Raw genomic sequence first — 18,331 nt, 5'->3', positions numbered from 1 at the left:
GGAACTCTGCTCAAAGTTATTCGGCAGCCTGGATGGGAGAGGAGTTTGAGGGAGAAAGGATACATGCATATGTATGGCTGAGTCCCTTCGCTGCCCACCTGAAACTATTACAACATTGTTAATCGGCTGTGATCTTGCTTAGTCACGAAGCCGTGTCTGGTTCTCATGCAACTTTGTGGACTCTAGCCCGCCAGGCTGCTCTGTCCGTGGGATCTCCCAGGCAAGAATACTGGAGTGGGTTGCCGTTTCCTCCTCCAGGTGATTTCCCTGACCCAGGGTTCGAATCTGAGTCTCCTGCATTGGCAGATAGATTCTTTACCACTAAACCACCAGGGAAGCATTAATTGGCTCTACACCAATATAAAAATTTTAAAAAGAAGAAGTTCCCAACAGAGAAGTTCTACAGTTCAGTTCAGTACAGTCATTCAGTCGTGTCCGACTCTTTGCGACCCCATGAATCGCAGCACACCAGGCCTCCCTGTCCATCACCAACTCCCAGAGTTCACTCAGACTCACGTCCATCGAGTCAGTGATGCCATCCAGCCATCTCATCCTCTGTCGTCCCCTTCTCCTCCTGCCCCCAATCCCTCCCAGCATCAGAGTCTTTGCCAATGAGTCAACTCTTCGCATGAGGTGGCCAAAGTACTGGAGTTTCAGCTTTAGCATCATTCCTTCCAAAGAAATCCCAGGGCTGATCTCCTTCAGAATGGACTGGTTGGATCTCCTTGCAGTCCAAGGGACTCTCAAGAGTCTTCTCCAACACCACAGTTCAAAAGCATCAATTCTTCAGTGCTCAGCCTTCTTCACAGTCCAACTCTCACATCCACACATGACCACAGGTGAAGGAGTTATTCAGATTCTCTTTCATCAGTGAAGTTCAGTCTCTCAGTTTGTGTCCAACTCTTTGTGACCCCAGGGAGTGCAGCATGTCCGTCACCAACTCCTGGAGCTTACTCAAAACTCATGTCCGTTGAGTTGGTAATGCCATCCAACCATCTCATTCTCTGTCATCCCCTTCTCCTCCTATCTTCAATCGTTCCTAGCATCAGGGTCTTTTCAAATGAGTCAGTTCTTTGCATCAGATGGCCAAAGTATTGGAGTTTCAACTTCAGCATCAGTTCTTCCAATGAATATTTAGGACTGATTTCCTTTAGGATGGACTGGTTGAATCTCCTTGCAGTTCAAGGGACTCTCAAGAGTCTTCTCCAACACGACCATTCAAAAGCATCAATTCTTCAGCCCTCAGCTTTCTTTATAGTCCAACTCTCACATCTATACGTGACTACTGGAAAAACCATAGCTTTGACTAGACAGACCTTTGTTGGCAAAGTAATGTCTCTGCTTTTTAATATGCTGTCTAGGTTGGCCATAGCTTTTCTTCCAAGGAGCAAGCATCTTTTAATGTCATGTCTGCAGTCACCATCTGCAGTGATTTTGGACTCCCCCAAAATAAAGTTGGTCACTGTTTCCACTGTTTCCCCATCTATTTGCCATAAAGTGATGGGACCATATGCCATGATCTTAGTTTTCTGAATGTTGAGTTTTAAGCCCACTTTTTCACTCTCCTCTTTCACTTTCATGAAGAGGCTTTCATCAGTGTTTTCCAAATATATTTGTTCCTTGGATCCTTTCTTTCAGTCAGTAGCTGCTACTGCTGTAATAAACCTTAGTAAAACTGTAGGTTCTCTTCCAACATTCCAGGGAGTCACGAGCCAATGTGGAGCCAGAGCCCATGGGAGAAGAAAGCCTCTGAGATGTGATGTGAGAGGGGAGGGCTTCTGGCTCTTGGCTGTGGTGTGTCATCATGTGGTGTGAGGTGTCACACTCCTTGGGTGTAGAGTGTCATCGCTGAGAGGAATGCCTTTACCAATTGATCAAACAAGAAACATTTACTCAATATGTTGAATCTAAAAGACAACACAACTGAATGGATATGTAACACAGAAGCTGACCTGAAGATATCAAAAACAAGCTGGTGGTTTACCAGTAGGGAGAGAGGAGGAAAGAAGGACCAAGTAGAGATACAGGATTAATAGTACATATAAAAATAGATAAGTAATAAGATAAAAACTACTACATATAAAAATAGATATACAATAAGAATTTCTTGTGTAGCACAGGGAAGGGTAGCCATTATCTTATAATACTCAAATGGAGTGTAATCTGCAAAAATAGTGAATCACAGTGCTGTACACCTGAAACAAATGTAAATCCTTCAATAAAACAAAACAAAAACAAATGTTACTTGTATAAAAAGAAACATTAAGTACCTCTAGTGTACTTAGTAGTTTCATGTGCTCTGCTGTGCTTAGTCGCTCAGTTGTGTTTAACTCTTTGTGACTCCATGGACTGTAGCCCACCAAGCTCCCCAATCCATGGGGATTCTCCAGGCAAGAATTCTGGAATGGGTTGCTATGCCCTCCTCCAGGGGATCTTCCTAACCCAGGGACTGAACCCAGGTCTCCCACATTGCAGGCAGATTCTTTACCATCTAAGCCACCAGGGAAGCCCAAGAATACTGGAGTGGGTAGCCTATCCCTTCTCCAGGGGATCTACCATTTGAGCTACCGGGAAGACCTACAGAGAAGACTGGGTGTTAACAAACAGATGCAGTAAAACGGCTGGTCACTGAAGTAGAAAAAAAGTACCCCAAGGAGATCGTGCATGGCGTTGAAGGCTTCCCACAGAGGAACCATCAGACACAGATCTTGAGTTTCATGTGCTGTGAAGGAGAGGTGTGAATATCCAAGTGCCTGGAACAGAAGCAGAAGGAGAACATTCTGGAAAGGAAAAAGAGCATGAATAAAGAGGAAACAGCATGGGAGTGCACAAGTAGCTTGTAGTGGCTAGAGGGCAAGACACGTCATGATGAAGGGAGGAAACGAAGATTAATGAGTTAGGTTGGGACCAAACCATGAAGGGTCTAACTCAGCAGTAGCCACAGCAACAATGGAAAGAGGTGACTTAATTATCTCTCGTAATAAGAAGTTGACTCCTTCTGTTCCTCTGCTTGGCTATTCCCTGTCATGCTGGCTTCTCATCCTTAAGCTATTGCCTCATGTCAGTAGATGGTATCCATGAACCAGGCATATTTCTCACGGGTGATATGCTTTATCCTTGAACACGGGCATTTGAAGATATCCAATAAGCAAAGGAAGCCAGTTTTTTTTTTTTTTTTTTTTACAGAAAGAAGTGATATGATCCATAAGTCTTTTTTATAAGGTTACTGGGCTGCAACGTAAAGGCAAGAGTGGGATAAGAGAGACCAGAGGCAGCAGATGGTCTAGAATTAAAATTATCTAACAGGTATAGACACCAGATTCCTAGCAAGACTTGGCAGAAAGGAGCTCTTGAAAAAGTGCATTCCATTTTTCATGGAAGACAATTCTCCCAGGCAGCCCCCAAAGACTTGCCTTCCCTCTAGTTGTAAATTTAGGCACGTGGCCACCCCCAGCACAAGCAAGGCAGAGATACTGAGTGTCTGGCGAAGGAGAAGGCAATCATCATGAAGCTACTCAGGATTTAGCCACTTGAGCTGGGCTGTGTCCTCAGTGGAATATCAGTCTTTTATGTCATTGAGCCGAGAGATATGGTGGTTTTTAATGGCCACAGTTGGATCCCTTTTCTGGTACACGTGGACCCCAATGCCCAGTAACTAGGGAAGACAAAATAGCCTCATGGGTGAGGAATGAGATTTAAGGCTCAACCATGGCAATTTTTGGAAGAGAGGGCATATTGGCAATTACTGATGAAACTCAGTCTTTCATCTCTCTAGAGATTAATAATGACTTATATCTGCTCGTATGTGATAAACTGTCGAAAGCACACAAAAAAATGCTGAGTGTCTCATGAAATAAGTTAAAAAAACAAACAAAATTTTCATCAAGGGTGGGAAAAAAAGACAATTCAGTTGAAAGATTTACTAAGAGACTTCCCACCCCACCCCTGCCCACTACCAAGAAGGATCACCCTCCCCTAAATATTTCACTCATGTTATACCCAGGAGGTCAACAGACGATCATTTTTCTCCAAGAAACAGCTGTGATTGAAAGGCTGGGGAGTATTCAGCCCCTCAAAATGGACGCGTGTGGAAGATGTTCCATTGGGGATACAAACTTGACAAAGAAAACATGAAAAGGTGGGGAACTGCCACTTTCTGGACATCCCCAGAAACTAATTTCATACCAAAGGAAGGCTGATAAAATGAAACTCATGAAAACCCAGGGAGAAAGTGTCTCTCCCACTCCAGAGCCCCTGAAAGCCAAGGGAACACTGGGTTCTTGGATGCTGGCAGTAGACGTTAGGAAGATAGAGCCACGGAGCTCAGAGAAAAACAAATCAGATGCTGTGTCCAGAAGCTTCAAATGCGGAGACAGCCCAAGAGGGATGAGAGAGCCTCAAAATTCTGAAAACATAATAAAAACATGAGCTTTGGGAGGGATAAGGTCCCCACTTAAAGAAACCAACATAGTACAAGAATGGCTGCAAATTTCCACGGAATGAAAGTAGGACATTACTGAAGATGGTTGCTTAGGAGTGGGACCAGTTGGCTGGAATCCACAAGATTAAGTCCCACCTGAGCTGAGCCTTTTGACATTCTAAAGCCATCATAAAGGGCTCTTTGGGGTCTCATCAGAAGAAGTCCTGACGTGGATTGGTCTGTGGTTCGAGGTGGTACCACATGACCAAAGGAAGCAGAGTCCCCAGTGCCTTTCCCAGGTGCCTCCCATTGCTCTAATGCTGCACAAGCTTTAGCCTCAGCATCCAGGTCAGTAATGAAGGTGAACCCAGCGAGGACACTTGTCCATCCCCTCCATGGCCCCTCTGAGAGGCCCCACCCTGATAACTGTGTCCTGTCCTCCTCTGCCCAAGTCACACCTGCACAGACCCCTTTCAACAGCCCAGCTTCAGGTGGCAATTTAAACCTTTTAAGGCCACCTGTCAAGCACCCACTAAGTAGATTTCCTTTTATCTCGGCTCACAGGGAGTGACTGGATAACAATTATGGGGCAGGAGAATGGTGCATCTTGATTTGTCTTTGAGGATTCACCAAGGGCCCCACAAGGGCTAAATCTTTGATCCCCTGAAAGGAAATCTAAGGAAGAACCTGCCAAATAAATCTTACAGGTGCTCTGCAGGCAAATGGATTTGAAATGGGTCTTTTCTGCCCTTTGTTATTGCAGAACTCAAGGGTATTTGGGGTGGACAAAGCTGCAGGGTGCATCCTTGTGGGAGGAGTTTGAGGGAAGCAAAGGAAGGCGTGTTTTCCAAATTGCCTGGAGTCAAGGCACAACCAGGTTGGGAAGCCCTTTGGATGTGGGATGATGCATGAAATAACTATGTGGAGCCACACCTCTGATCTCCTGAGAGTTCCTGGGACATTACCAGTGCCCTGTTTATGCAGACACCTTCCAGTGCTTATAAGGTGGGTTCCAGCGAGGTGGTGCAAACAAGCCACTTGGTCTCAGACTTCAGGGCACCGGATGCAAACATCTTTGGTGCAGCAGATAGCCTCTCTGAAGATGCTTGAGTGATGCTTGAAAATGCTCTTAGCTGATGCTTGAGATGCTTAAGTGGCATCCCGTTTTGGCTGGAATATATGGAAACAGAAAGGGGGACATGTAGGATGTGTTCAGAAATGAGCAAATACATGATCTCTTCATTTCCTGGGGTTTCTGCAATTAAGTACCACAGTCTGGGTGACTTCAAACAACAGAACCTTATGCCCTCAAAGTTCTGGGGGCCAGAAGTCCAAAATCAAAGCCTTGGCAGGACCTTGCTTCTCCAGAACCTGTAAGAGAGAATCGTTCCTTGCCTCTTCCAGCTCCTGGTGGCTCCAGATGTTCCTTGGCTTGTGGCAGCATCTCTCCAGCTTCTGCCTCTGTCTTTCCACGACTGTGTTCCCAGTATGTTGGTCTGCATTCAAATTTTCATCTTCTTATAAGGTTGGTGATCATCTTGCCTTAGGGTCCATCTTAATCCTCACCTTAATGACCTCACCTTAACCTGATTACATCTGCAAAGACCCCGTTTCCAAATAAAGTCACATTCACAGGTACTGGGGTTAGGATTCCAGCATGTCTCTTGGGGGAGCATAATTAACCCATACCTCATGGATTTGTGAAAAAGCAAAGTTGCTATTCACATGATTTATTGAATTTAAGAGTACATCATGAGAAATGCTGGACTGGAAGAAACACAATCTGGAATCAAGATTTCCAGGAGAAATATCAATAACCTCAGATATGCAGATGACACCACCCTTATGGCAGAAAGTGAAGAGGAACTCAAAAGCCTCTTGATGAAAGTGAAAGTGGAGAGTGAAAAAGTTGGCTTAAAGCTCAACATTCAGAAAACGAAGATCATGGCATCCGGTCCCATCACTTCATGGGAAATAGATGGGGAAACAGTGGAAACAGTGTCAGACTTTATTTTGGGGGGCTCCAAAATCACTGCAGATGGTGACTGCAGCCATGAAATTAAAAGACTCTTACTCCTTGGAAAGAAAGTTATGACCAACCTAGATAGCATATTCAAAAGCAGAGACATTACTTTACCAACAAAGGTCCGTCTAGTCAAGGCTATGGTTTTTCCTGTGGTCATGTATGGATGTGAGAGTTGGACTGTGAAGAAGGCTGAGTGCCAAAGAATTGATGCCTTTGAACTGTGGTGTTGGAGAAGACTCTTGAGAGTCCCGTGGACTGCAAGGATATCCAACCAGTCCATTCTGAAGGAGATCAGCCCTGGGATTTCTTTGGAAGGAATGATGCTAAAGCTGAAACTCCAGTACTTTGGCCACCTCATGCGAAGAGTTGACTCATTGGCAAAGACTCTGATGCTGGGAGGGATTGGGGGCAGGAGGAGAAGGGGACGACAGAGGATGAGATGGCTGGATGGCAACACTGTCTCGATGGACGTGAGTCTGAGTGAACTCCGGGAGTTGGTGCTGGACAGCGAGGCCTGGCGTGCTGTGATTCATGGGGTCGCAAAGAGTCGGACACGACTGAGCGACTGAACTGAGCTGAACTGAACTGATTGTCATTTCAAGTTTGGGTTCATCCTCTAACAGAGGCAACGACTTTTTTATTTTCGGCTTTAATTCTAAAAGGAGATTATCTGGTATAATGTAATATAATGTATAGTAAACTCAGGCATAATGAAATTATAATACAAGCTGAGAAGGCGGCTGTCCGTCTGAGGGGCAGGGAAGCTGCTGAGGACTTAACTGTCACAGGAAGTGTTCTGAGAAGTGGGAGAGGATTGGGAAGAGGGAGAAAACTAATCAGTGAAGCTTAATGAATTGCAATCCCCCAAAACCTTGGGCAGATCGTAGCATGACTTGTTGATGAGGCAGCATGGTTGGAGAAAAACTAACAGGGCAGCACCAGTTTATAGCGCATGCGTGATTTGTAGCTCAGTAGTGTCCGACTCTTCGCGACCCTGTGGACTGTAGCCCATCAGGCTGCTCTGTCGGTGGAATTCTCCAGGCAAGAACACTGGAGTGGGTAGCCATTCCCTTCTCCAGGGGATCTTCCAGGGATCAAACCCACATCTCGTGCATTGCTGGTGGATTCTTTACCAGCTGAGCCAGTTTAGAGTGTGTGGTCCTAACATTTCCAGAAGATCCTTGTGATGGGAGAATGTTGGGTGCTTACAGAACTAGGGGTGCTGAGAAGAGGATTAAGGTGAGAGTAGGTCCGTGGGGTTCTCCCCAGGGACACCCTTGGAGGGGCACTACCAAAGTAGTGCCTGGGTGCACATCACATATAGGCTAAGGAGGCAGGACCATGTAAACCAAGTTTCCCAGGGATTCATCACAGCCATGCATCCTCTCTTCACCTGCCCTTGGATCTGCTCTACATGTGATAAAGTTCTATTGATTACAGTTCTTCATTGAACTCTGTAGAAGGCTCTCTTAGCTGGCATTTGTAATGTTCCTAAGGTTTCAGGAAAAGGGGCTAATGCTAGTAATATTGAATTAACCACCTGGAGGAGAAAGCACATGAAAATCAATATGGATGGTGATTCTACAAGCCAGGTTGAGCACTAAGGGATGAATCTGGAAGAGAAGTATCATGGCTATCTATAAGCTTGCTTCAGAAGCCTAAAGATGCCATGAATGGTCTGCTTTCAAAAATAAACCCTGTGAGCTCATCTGAACCTACCAGAAACAGATTTTGACACATATTACATAATTTTCAAAGTTGGTATTCAGCACTGTAGGATAGTCACATAATCCAATTAATAAAACATGAAAAGCTGTACAGAGAAAAAAATATCCTTCCTACCTTTTGCTTTTCTGGTAAATTCTTATCCTTCCCAGCAAGGAACATTGTTAGTAGTTTTTTATTTATTCTTCCACAGAATTCTTACAAATTTTCCAGCTAACATAGATACACAATTCTGTTTTCCTTTATTTTTTTACATCAAAGTAGCATGCTATATGGGCTTCCCTGGTAGCTCAAACGGTAAGGAATCTTCCTGCAATGCAGGAGACCTGGGTTCAATTCCTGGGTTGGGAAGATCCCCCAGAGAAGGGAATGGCTACTCATTCTAGTATTCTTGCCTGGAGAATGCCATGGACAGAGGTGCCTGGCGGGCTACAGCCCATGAGGTTGCAAAGAGTCGGACATGACTGACTAACACACCATATGGCATGCTCTATGCTTTTTCCTACAACCATTTGTATGGGTATAAAATGGGGTATATGGGATTCCCCAGGTGGCTCTAGTGGCAAAGAAACCACCTGCCAATGCAAGAAACATGAGACATGGGTGCAATCCCTGGGTCAGGAAGATCCCCTAGAGAAAGGCATGGCAAACCACTCCAGTATTCTTGCTTGGAGAACCCCAAGAGAGAAGCCTGGCAGGCTATGGTCCATAGGGTGGCAAAGAGTCAGACACGACTAAAGTGACTTGGCAAAGTGGGGTATATACAAGCTTATTCATTACGGTATTGTTTGCAAAAGCAAAAATTTGGAAATAACTCCAGTATCCTTCAAATGGGGACTAGTTAAATGATGGAATATCTCCACTATGAAGTAATGCATAGTTGTATTAAAAAACATATGTATTTACATGGAAAGATCTATAGGATATATTAAGTAAATAATTTAAGATACAAACAATATATGTAGTATGTATTCAGGGTAAGAAAAAAGGAAACAAAATGATATATATTTGTATTTTTGCATCAGAATAAAAAATAATCTGGAAGGATTCACTAGAAACTAATAAAGTCTTTACTCACAGATGTTGAAGGAAGTATAATGATCAGAGACAGGGAAGGGAACAAAACTTTCCAACATTTATTGTTACAGTATTTTAATTTTTGAATCATGCAAATGTGTTTTCTCTTTAAAATAAGAAATACAATTAAATTAATTAGATGCACATCCCTAGCATCTGATAATTATACTGCAAGGAATTACCCTACAAATATTTCTCACACATGTTCAAAGATACCTGCAAAGAAGTTCATTCACTATAGGATAATTTCAACAGCAAAAGGCTGGAAGTGACCTAAATGGCTATTAAATGTAAACTAGTTAAGTGAATTAAGTTACATTCAAATAATGAAATATTATGCAGATATTCCAGAGAGTGTGAAACATTTATTGATATGGAAAACTCTCCAAGATATATAAAGTAAAAAATGTGATATAAAAAAGCATTGTGTTCCAATTTTTGGTAAAATAAATTTGATATACACACATCTTCCCAGGTATCCTGTATTTTTATTAAAAGGAACTTGATGTTCTATGTTGTGTGTGCGTGTGTGTGTGTGTGTGTACACATGGAAAATTCCTAGAAGCAGAAATATAAGAAGTTGCTCATGGTAGTGGCTTCTGGGAAGGAGGTGAGAATATTTGGAGAAGGAAGATCATCTATTTTTCATTGTAATGACTTTTGAACTACATGACTTCTGCTATGTGCATTGTTTAAATTAAAAATATTTTAAAATGAACCAACAAACAAAAGCATATTTGTACAAAAAAAAACATTGCAACTATAAAACAAACCACTGAGAAAGCTTTTTATGTACTTAAACAGAAGTTTCCAAGATACGTTGTTAAACCATGTAGTTTAAATTTTAACTGCTTCAGGGTTTCCCATACTTTGTGTTACCTATCACTTCTACTTGGTGATCAACCCATACCAATTTTCATTACTTTGGGCTTGAACATGTCACACCCCTGCCTTTCAAATCAAGGATGCCTGTTTTTTGTTCTGTTCTGTCTTTCCCTGTTTTCCCTTGTGGCTCACCTAGTAAAAGAATCCACCAGCAATGTGGGAGACCTGGGTTCGACCCCTGGGTTGGGAATATCCCCTGGTGAAGAAAATGGCAAGCCACTCCAGTGTTCTTGCCTGGAAAATCCCAAGGACAGAGGAGCCTGGAAGGCTGCAGTTCCTGGGGTTGCAAAGAGTCAGACACGACTTTCTTTCCCCACCTCTAAGACTTGATATTAGTCTTTGGGTTGAAATCCTAGCTCCTACTGACTTGGGAACATGAGCGACTTAACTGCTTTGGGCCTCATATTCCCCATCCATAAAAGAAAAATAGAACACATTACAATGATGCTGTAAGAGTTTGAAATAACCAGCACCTGCGGACCCAAGAGTAGGCATTTTTCAAGATGGTGGCTGTTACCATCATTATAGTCCATGAGGTGTGGCAGTGGGAACTGTAAACAGGAGGAACCACACCCTGGTTTTCCACCAGGAGAAGCAAGGCTTTGTGTGTCATGGCCAAGGCTGTTCCAAGGACCCAAGACTGCTGTGGTGAAGACCAGTGTTTGGCTGGTCTTTTGGGCCACAATAGCCTTGGGTCTATATTTCAGAGAAGCAGCTACTAACAATCATTCAGAATTCAATATTTTCTGGGTGCAGCTCCTCTTAGGGAAGCTTATTCTCATTTTTAAGCATAAATTTTGTCTACTGACTCCCCCTCTCCCCACCAAGATGCCTCTGGTTGCCATCTGCTGCCCTCAGTCCACTAGGCTTATTTATGTTTATCTCTATTTATAACACTGTTTTTCAAAAGAGGAAGTGAGGATGCCCATGTCTTTCCTCACTTTTTCAGTCTTTAAAAGGAAAAGAGCTGCCTCTCCGTGTTCTCTCTGTTTCATCTCCCGGTGCAGCTCTGGGTTAATTGGTCTCACTGATTATCTAGCTGGCTTTCTGCCTTGATGCATTTATAGGGTCTTTTATTATTGACTTTGGAGCTCCTTGTAAGGTACTCCAAAAAAGCATTTTAAAATAGTCTCTAGAGGGCAATTTACATTTTAACTGCTCTTTCATTACCCCCCTCAACACTCTCATATAGTTCCCTTTTCTAGAATTAAATAACCACATGATAGCTTTTGGGCTCCATGTCTCTTTCAGATGTTGAACTTGGCCCTGTTTTGGTCTTTATTTATATAGTGACTCAGCTAGAATTTCATGATCGTTCCCATTCTTCATCCTCGTCTTTCTCCTAGTTTGTGTTTTCAGGTTATATGGCATCTTGATAAATCAAGGGCCAGATAGTGTCATCTTGGTCTTTACTGTGCTCAAGGAGTCGTGAGAATGTGGTAGGAGTGAAAAAAAAGTCTCCATTAACTAATCCAGGATTTAAGACTGAAGATTTGTCTACCGCTTGGGTTTTATTTTCGAGGTCACAATGCTTTGGAGATCATTACCCTAGAGATACAGCTTTCTAGGTGGCTCAGTGGTAAAGAATTTGCCTGCCAATGCAGGAGACACAAGTTCAATCACTGGATCATGAAGGTCCCCTGGAGGAGGAAATGGCAACTCATTCCAGGATTCTTATCTGAAAAATCCCATGGACAGAGGAGCCTGGTGGGCTACAGTCCTCGGGGTTGCAAAGAGCTGGACACGACTTAGTGACTGAGCATGCACGCATTATAGAAATACAGACTTGGGTTTCCGGTTCTCTCTCGCCACTTTCCTACCACACTTTTATAAATCTCAGTCGGGGACCTGCCAACTTGCCTTTTTCTCCCTCTTCACTTTATCCGCACTCATCTTCCCTCAGGATGGCCCCAACTTTATTCTGAAGCCAGAAGTTCAATGAATAGTGAGAATTTCTGGTGGAATATTCCTAGTAGAAAATAGCACTTCACATGTCCAATATTAATGCTTCTGAAGCTGTAAGTAAGAGAGGACCCTGTCTTTACCCACCATCAACACACACACACACTTTTCCATGTTATGTCCCCAATATCTTTAAGACTATTCTGGCAGGGTGTACACTAGGCTTAATCTTATGTGGCCTAAAGTAAAGATCTTTTTTTAAAACTTTTGTGTGCTTTACTTAAAAGAGGAATTCTACACCCTTTTTCTCTTTCTACTTTAAAAATACACCAAGAAATCCCAAGGGGATCAACAACTTCCCCAAGAACCAGCTTATACTCAACTCATTCCATGAAGCGGCAGCCTCATGGATACACAGCAGATGAATTGCAGAGGAGGAAATAAGCAGATTTCCCTCTGGAAGAGAGAAAACCTAATGTCAGTAAAGAAAGTGGAATTGTGCACTTAGGAGAGATCTTCAACAAGTGAAAAAACAGATAGCAGTCAGGTATATTTCACCTCTCAAACTAAGAAATTGAAAAATTATATAATTCAGTACTGGCGATGATGTAAAATTAGAAGTACTCACATTCTTCCCATGAGAGAGTAAGTTGAAACAGTCTGAAGGCAAAGTTAGCAATAGTATATATCAGAAGTCTTAAGATCTGCAATCAAAACTTGATTTAGCAATTTCACCTTCAGAAATCTATTTTAAGGGGAAAAAATAGAGCTAACAGAGAATCTCCCCTTTTGGAACTTCATGATAACATTGAGTCTGAGTAAAAAAATTAGTGATACCTTAGAAATCAAATATAGGAAACTGGTTAAATAGATTATGATTCGTAAGAATGATGTTGTAGATGAAAAGGGGCTTAGAAAGATGTTCTTGATATATAAGAAAAACACTGAAAAAAAAAAACTGTACAAAGAGTATTAGCTGACAATATCACAATCCCCACCCCCAACCCCCCGGGGGGAAAAAAAAAAAAAAAAAAGCAAAGTACTTTCCAGGTAGTGTTAGTGGTAAAGAACTCGCCTGCCAATGCAGCAGATGAAAGAGATGTGGGTTCAATCCCTGGGTTGGAAAGATCCCCTGGAGGAAGGCATGGCAACCCACTCCAGTATTGTTGCCTGGAGAATCACTTGGACAGAGGAGCCTAGCAGGCTATAGTCCATAATACACACTAAAAAAGCAAGCCAAAACAAACAATGGAAAAACTTGTTGATCAGGAAAAGCTAAGTTTATTAGATTTATTTCAATAAAGATGAATACAGAGTCTTGGTAATATAGCAGGAAGGGGAAGCTAGAGGAAGAAATTTAAGTGCTTTAAGTCAGAGCTGAGTGATTGATTACAAGATGGGTCTTACCAGGTAGGGAGCTGGTGGGGACTGAATGATTTATAACAGCTTTGTATTCATGGGCACAGTAAGTTCTTGAAGCAAGCACTGTTGAGCAAACTGTTGATCTTGATAAGTAAGCCAGTATTTTCTGGAGCAAATAGCAGTTTATTTTTGCCTCGTCCCAGTATGGTTTGGCACAGAAACAGGAAAATATGTTGTACCCATCATTGTTTATCCTAGAGACAACAAAGTACATTACTTTCAGCTGTCAATAGCAGCTCTCTTTTTGTTAGAAATGTTATTCATATTTATGTTTCATTCTCACTAGAAAAAGTCTAGGAAGATAATTACATATTAACTACAGGTGGTTGTCTCTGGGTGGAGGAGTTTACAGGTGTTCTTCTAGTTTCTTTTATTTTGTTTATCTGTATTTTCTAAATTTTATCAATGAACATATACTCATAAAAAAAGTATATGTTTAACTCATATTGAGCTGGGTAATTGAGGACTATAGTATCTAGTATTGCCTTCATGTCAAAGCTTCTAATGTATTTCTAAACATAACACCAAATCAAGGCAGAATTGTATTGCCGACTGGAGAAAATGGTTAAATCACTATCTAATCACAACCATGCAATTCAATATGCATTAGACAACTTTTAATCTTTTCAGACAGACAGATAGTGCTATACAGACTGTATTAGAAGGATCCATTTTTCAGATGTATATTGAAAGCATATTTTAACAAACCTAGACATGCATTTCTGACCTAGACTCTGTTATCACTCCATTTTCAGAAGGCTGATAAAGTGAGGGGTCAGGGGCTCCAAGGAATTGAAAAGTAAGATCCAAGGTGAACAAGAAGTCTAGAATATGTCTCATGAGTCTCCAATCAACCACTGATAAATTAAAAAAAAATTTATTGGAGTATAGTTGATTTTTTGGCGCATCTAATATTTGCTGAGTGCTGGACAGGAGAGGCATGGCATAAAAATTGAATAACCTATGTTCCAGTCCCTGAGAGAGCTTAGTTTTCAGTGGGAGCTATGGAGGAGTGGTTGACACACAGGAAACAATTTGAAGTAGCTACAAAATGGCATATAACCAAGCCCCAGGTGGACCTGGGCTTGATTTTACACTTGTCTCTATTATATTTGTATTATGCATCTTGTGTGATCTAGACTCCAAGTCCTATAACAAATTCACTGATTTGAAGGCTTGGGATATTGAGATATTCGAGTTAAAGATGGATTAAGCTCAAGCTTTAAAAAATTTCCATACTTTATATTGAAAATCTTTCCAAAACTTCAGTCTGCTTTACTTTCTGGGTAAATAAATGCAGCTCAATGAAACTAACTGCAGGGCCCACAATAATTTACTCTGCATTTAGAAGTAGATTTCATTCAATATAGATAAGAAAGATAGAAGACTGGTATGGATATGAACTCCAGGATAGCCTGAAATTTCCCTGGTGGCTCAAATGGTAAAGAATCTGCCTGCAATGTGGGAGATCCAGGTTTGATCCCTGGATTGAGAAGATCCCCTGGAGAAGGGAATGGCAACCCACTTCAGTATCCTTGCCTGGAGAATCCCGTGGACAAAGGATCCTGGTGAGCGTCAGTTCATGGGGTTGAAAATGAGCAACTAACACACACACACAACTTTAAAGGAGCCCTGCTCTCTGGACTCCACACATGAATTCCTAGTATCTATGTGCTTTCTGGTGATCCTCTCTTTCTATAAACAACCACAGTGAAACCTTCAAATAGACTGAAGATACCAATTGGCTGAAGTGTCATTCCACTTGAAATAGCACTTTATTATTCATAAATACTCTTCATCAGGGATTTCATCCTCTTGTAACAGAGCAGGACCCTATGGGACTTCCCCAGGACAAGCCTTCCTTGTGTCCTCTGCTTTAGCTTCTTTCTGAAGTACCTGTTGCGTTGTTGCTGTCATTGTTGTTTAGTCAGTAAGTCGTGTCCAACTCTTTTGTGACCCCATGGACTGTAGCCTGCTAGGCTCCTCTGACCCTGGGATTTCCCAGGCATGAAAACTGGTGTGGGTTGCCATTTCCTTCTGCAGGGATCTTCCCAGCCCAGGGATCAAACCTGGCTTTCCTGCATTGGCCGGTGGATTCTTTACCACTGAGCCACTGGGGAAGAACCTATTGAATAGACAATAGTATTTGATGCAAATTTCCTGAGTTGTTTTGCAGATGTGAAACCTTCCCCCTCCCCAAGCCCCGCACCACCAAATGGAAGATATTAACTATTTGATGACCCTGAGCACAGAACTCCAAGCCTCCGGAAGCCTAAGGGTTGATAAAGTTAACCCTGTGACCCCACCCTGTTAACTCACCATCAGCCAATCAGAGAACTGGGCACAAGTCGATCACATACCCTGCTACCCTCCCACCACCACCTGCCACCACCTGACTTTTAAAAATGCTTTGCCCCTTCAATAAACCTTTCTCTGCTCCAAGTTTCATCGTTTGGATTTGTTTAGTCTCATAGGCAAGAGGATTTAGTAACCTACTCCCAATGCCACCAAGAGGAAATTGAGACTCAAAAGGGGCCTTGCATCAAATCACATAGTAAATTAGTGATGGACCTATGATTAAAATTCTGACTTTGGTTTTTAATCCACAGCTTCTTACCTCTCCAAACTGATACCCGTATCTTTTCCCACAAGGCAAAACTTACTGAGGACTCTGGGGGTCTTAGCTACTAGACATAAAAGCAAGACAGACACAGCGCACAACATCTTTGAAGTGTACGAGATGCTCTCATTTCAAGTCCGCCTTTTGGAAATCTCTCTGGAGCAGAGCTCCATTCTCCTCAATGCCAAGCACAGTGGCCGCCACTTGCATGCCCCTTGGTCTCATCATAGCAAATGGGGAAGGAAACAAGGTACAGAGAGGTGAAGACCCATGCTCCCAGCTCTTGGTCAACCTGTAGAGTAGACCCTCTGCATTCAAACAATGGGTGAGCCAGCTATTGATCTGACTGGCTATGAACAACAGCAACAAACTTGGCTAATGTATCGTGTAGGTTGTTTTTGGCCACTCAACACAATAAGCAACAAACACCTTCAGACAGTCTCGGATGTGTTATAGGACAGGAAATGTAAGATCGGAACCAACGTTAGGGTTTAACAATTCAGCAGCTCTGGGCACATCAGGGACCCGGGCTGTCTCCACTGTTGCCCCATTTCAGTGTCCTATTGCCTTTGCCTGAGGCTTGCCCCTCATGGTCACCAGAGAGCTGCAGCCCTTCCAGACTGCACACCCACATCCCAGCACCAGAGGCAGTGACTTGGGGAGTCACTTCCTAAAGAATGTTTCTAAGAATCTCCTGAACAAACCTCCTCTCACAATACTGGGGGAAACTTGGTCAACAGCCCATTCTGAAGCCAACCACAGCCAGGAGGACAGACTCAGACCATTCATGATTCACCCTTGAACCTGAGGTTCAAACCATTCTCACCCGAGTCACAGAAAGATGAGGAGGGAGTGGACGGGTGGGGTGGAGGGAGGGATGGGGAAGTAGACTCCTGAGCCCATCAGATCGGCCAGAGGAAGACGGGGGTGGTCGGGGTGGAGAGATGACCACCAACGGCATCTTCTCTGAGCTCCAGGCTGCCTCTCCTGCCAGGACTCATCCCCTGAGGCAAGGGTCTGATCTCTTCCAAAGTGATGAGAAGACTTTGTGGCAGCACGGAGAGCTCAGGGTACTGCTAAGAACACTGCACCATTCAGCAACGCAAATGCTCACAGAGGCATTCCTCGGGCACTATGTTGACTGCAGGTGAATCTTCCTCAGGATTCTGAAGACCTTAATCCACAGTCAGTGACATGATGGTAAGGGTGGGACTTTCAGGTCAGGAAGGCTGATAGGGTGAGGCCATTGAGAGCCAAGAGAGTCCTTCCAGTGCAGGGAAGCCAGTATTCTAAGGTGCTAATCACACCTGCGCTGTCACTGCTGACCCACCCCCAGGTACAATACAGGTAGGAAACTGAAATGAGACCCATGAAGGAACATCAGTATATTCTTTTCCCCTGACTCATGGACTAGGATAGGATTTCTAGCCTTGCTAAAATAAAAATCCATTTTTAGATGGCTGGGTCAAATGCTTTTTGCTTTTCCTTCTGTTATTCCTCTATTATTTTTTCTTTTTTTTTTCTTAATTGAAATGTAGTTGATTATGTCCTTCCCCAGAGGCTCATTGGGTAAAGAATCTGCCTGCCAATGCAGGAGAGGCAAGAGACAATGGTTCAATCCCTATATTGCAAAGATCCCCTGGAGAAGGAAATAGAACCCACTCCAGTATTCTTGCCTAGAAAATCCCTTGGAGTCTGGTGGGGTACAATCCACAGGGTTACAAAGAGTCGGACATGACTGAGTGCACACAGTTTTCCGAGCATAGTTGATTTACAAGGTTGTGTCAGTTTCAAGTGTGCAGCCCAGTACTTCAGTTATATATACGTTCTTTTTCAGATTCTTTTCCCTTATAGGTTATTACAATATACTGAGTAGAGTTTCCTATGCTATACACAGGTCCTGGCTGGTAATCTATTACACTAGTGTATCTGCTCCGTGGAGGAGGGCATGGCAACCCACTCCAGTATTCTTGCCTGGAGAAGCCCCATGGACAGAGGAGCCTGGTGGGCCACAGTCCACTGGGTCGCAAAGCATCGGACTAAACACCGCACAGCACAGTGTATCTACTAATCCCATCCTTCTAATTTATACCTCTTCCTTACACTTTCGGTAATCATAAGCTTGTTTTCTGTGGGTCTGTTTCTATGCCTGTGGGTCTATTTCTGTTTTGTAAATAAGTTATTTGTATCTGTATTTTTTTTTTTCTCAGATTCCACATATAAGTGATATCACATGACATTTGTCTTTGGCTGG

This window comes from Bos mutus, chromosome 23 (assembly GCF_027580195.1).
Source record: "Bos mutus isolate GX-2022 chromosome 23, NWIPB_WYAK_1.1, whole genome shotgun sequence".
In the NCBI taxonomy this organism is placed as follows: Eukaryota; Metazoa; Chordata; class Mammalia; order Artiodactyla; family Bovidae; genus Bos; species Bos mutus.
Note: the sequence above shows the minus strand (reverse complement) of the source record.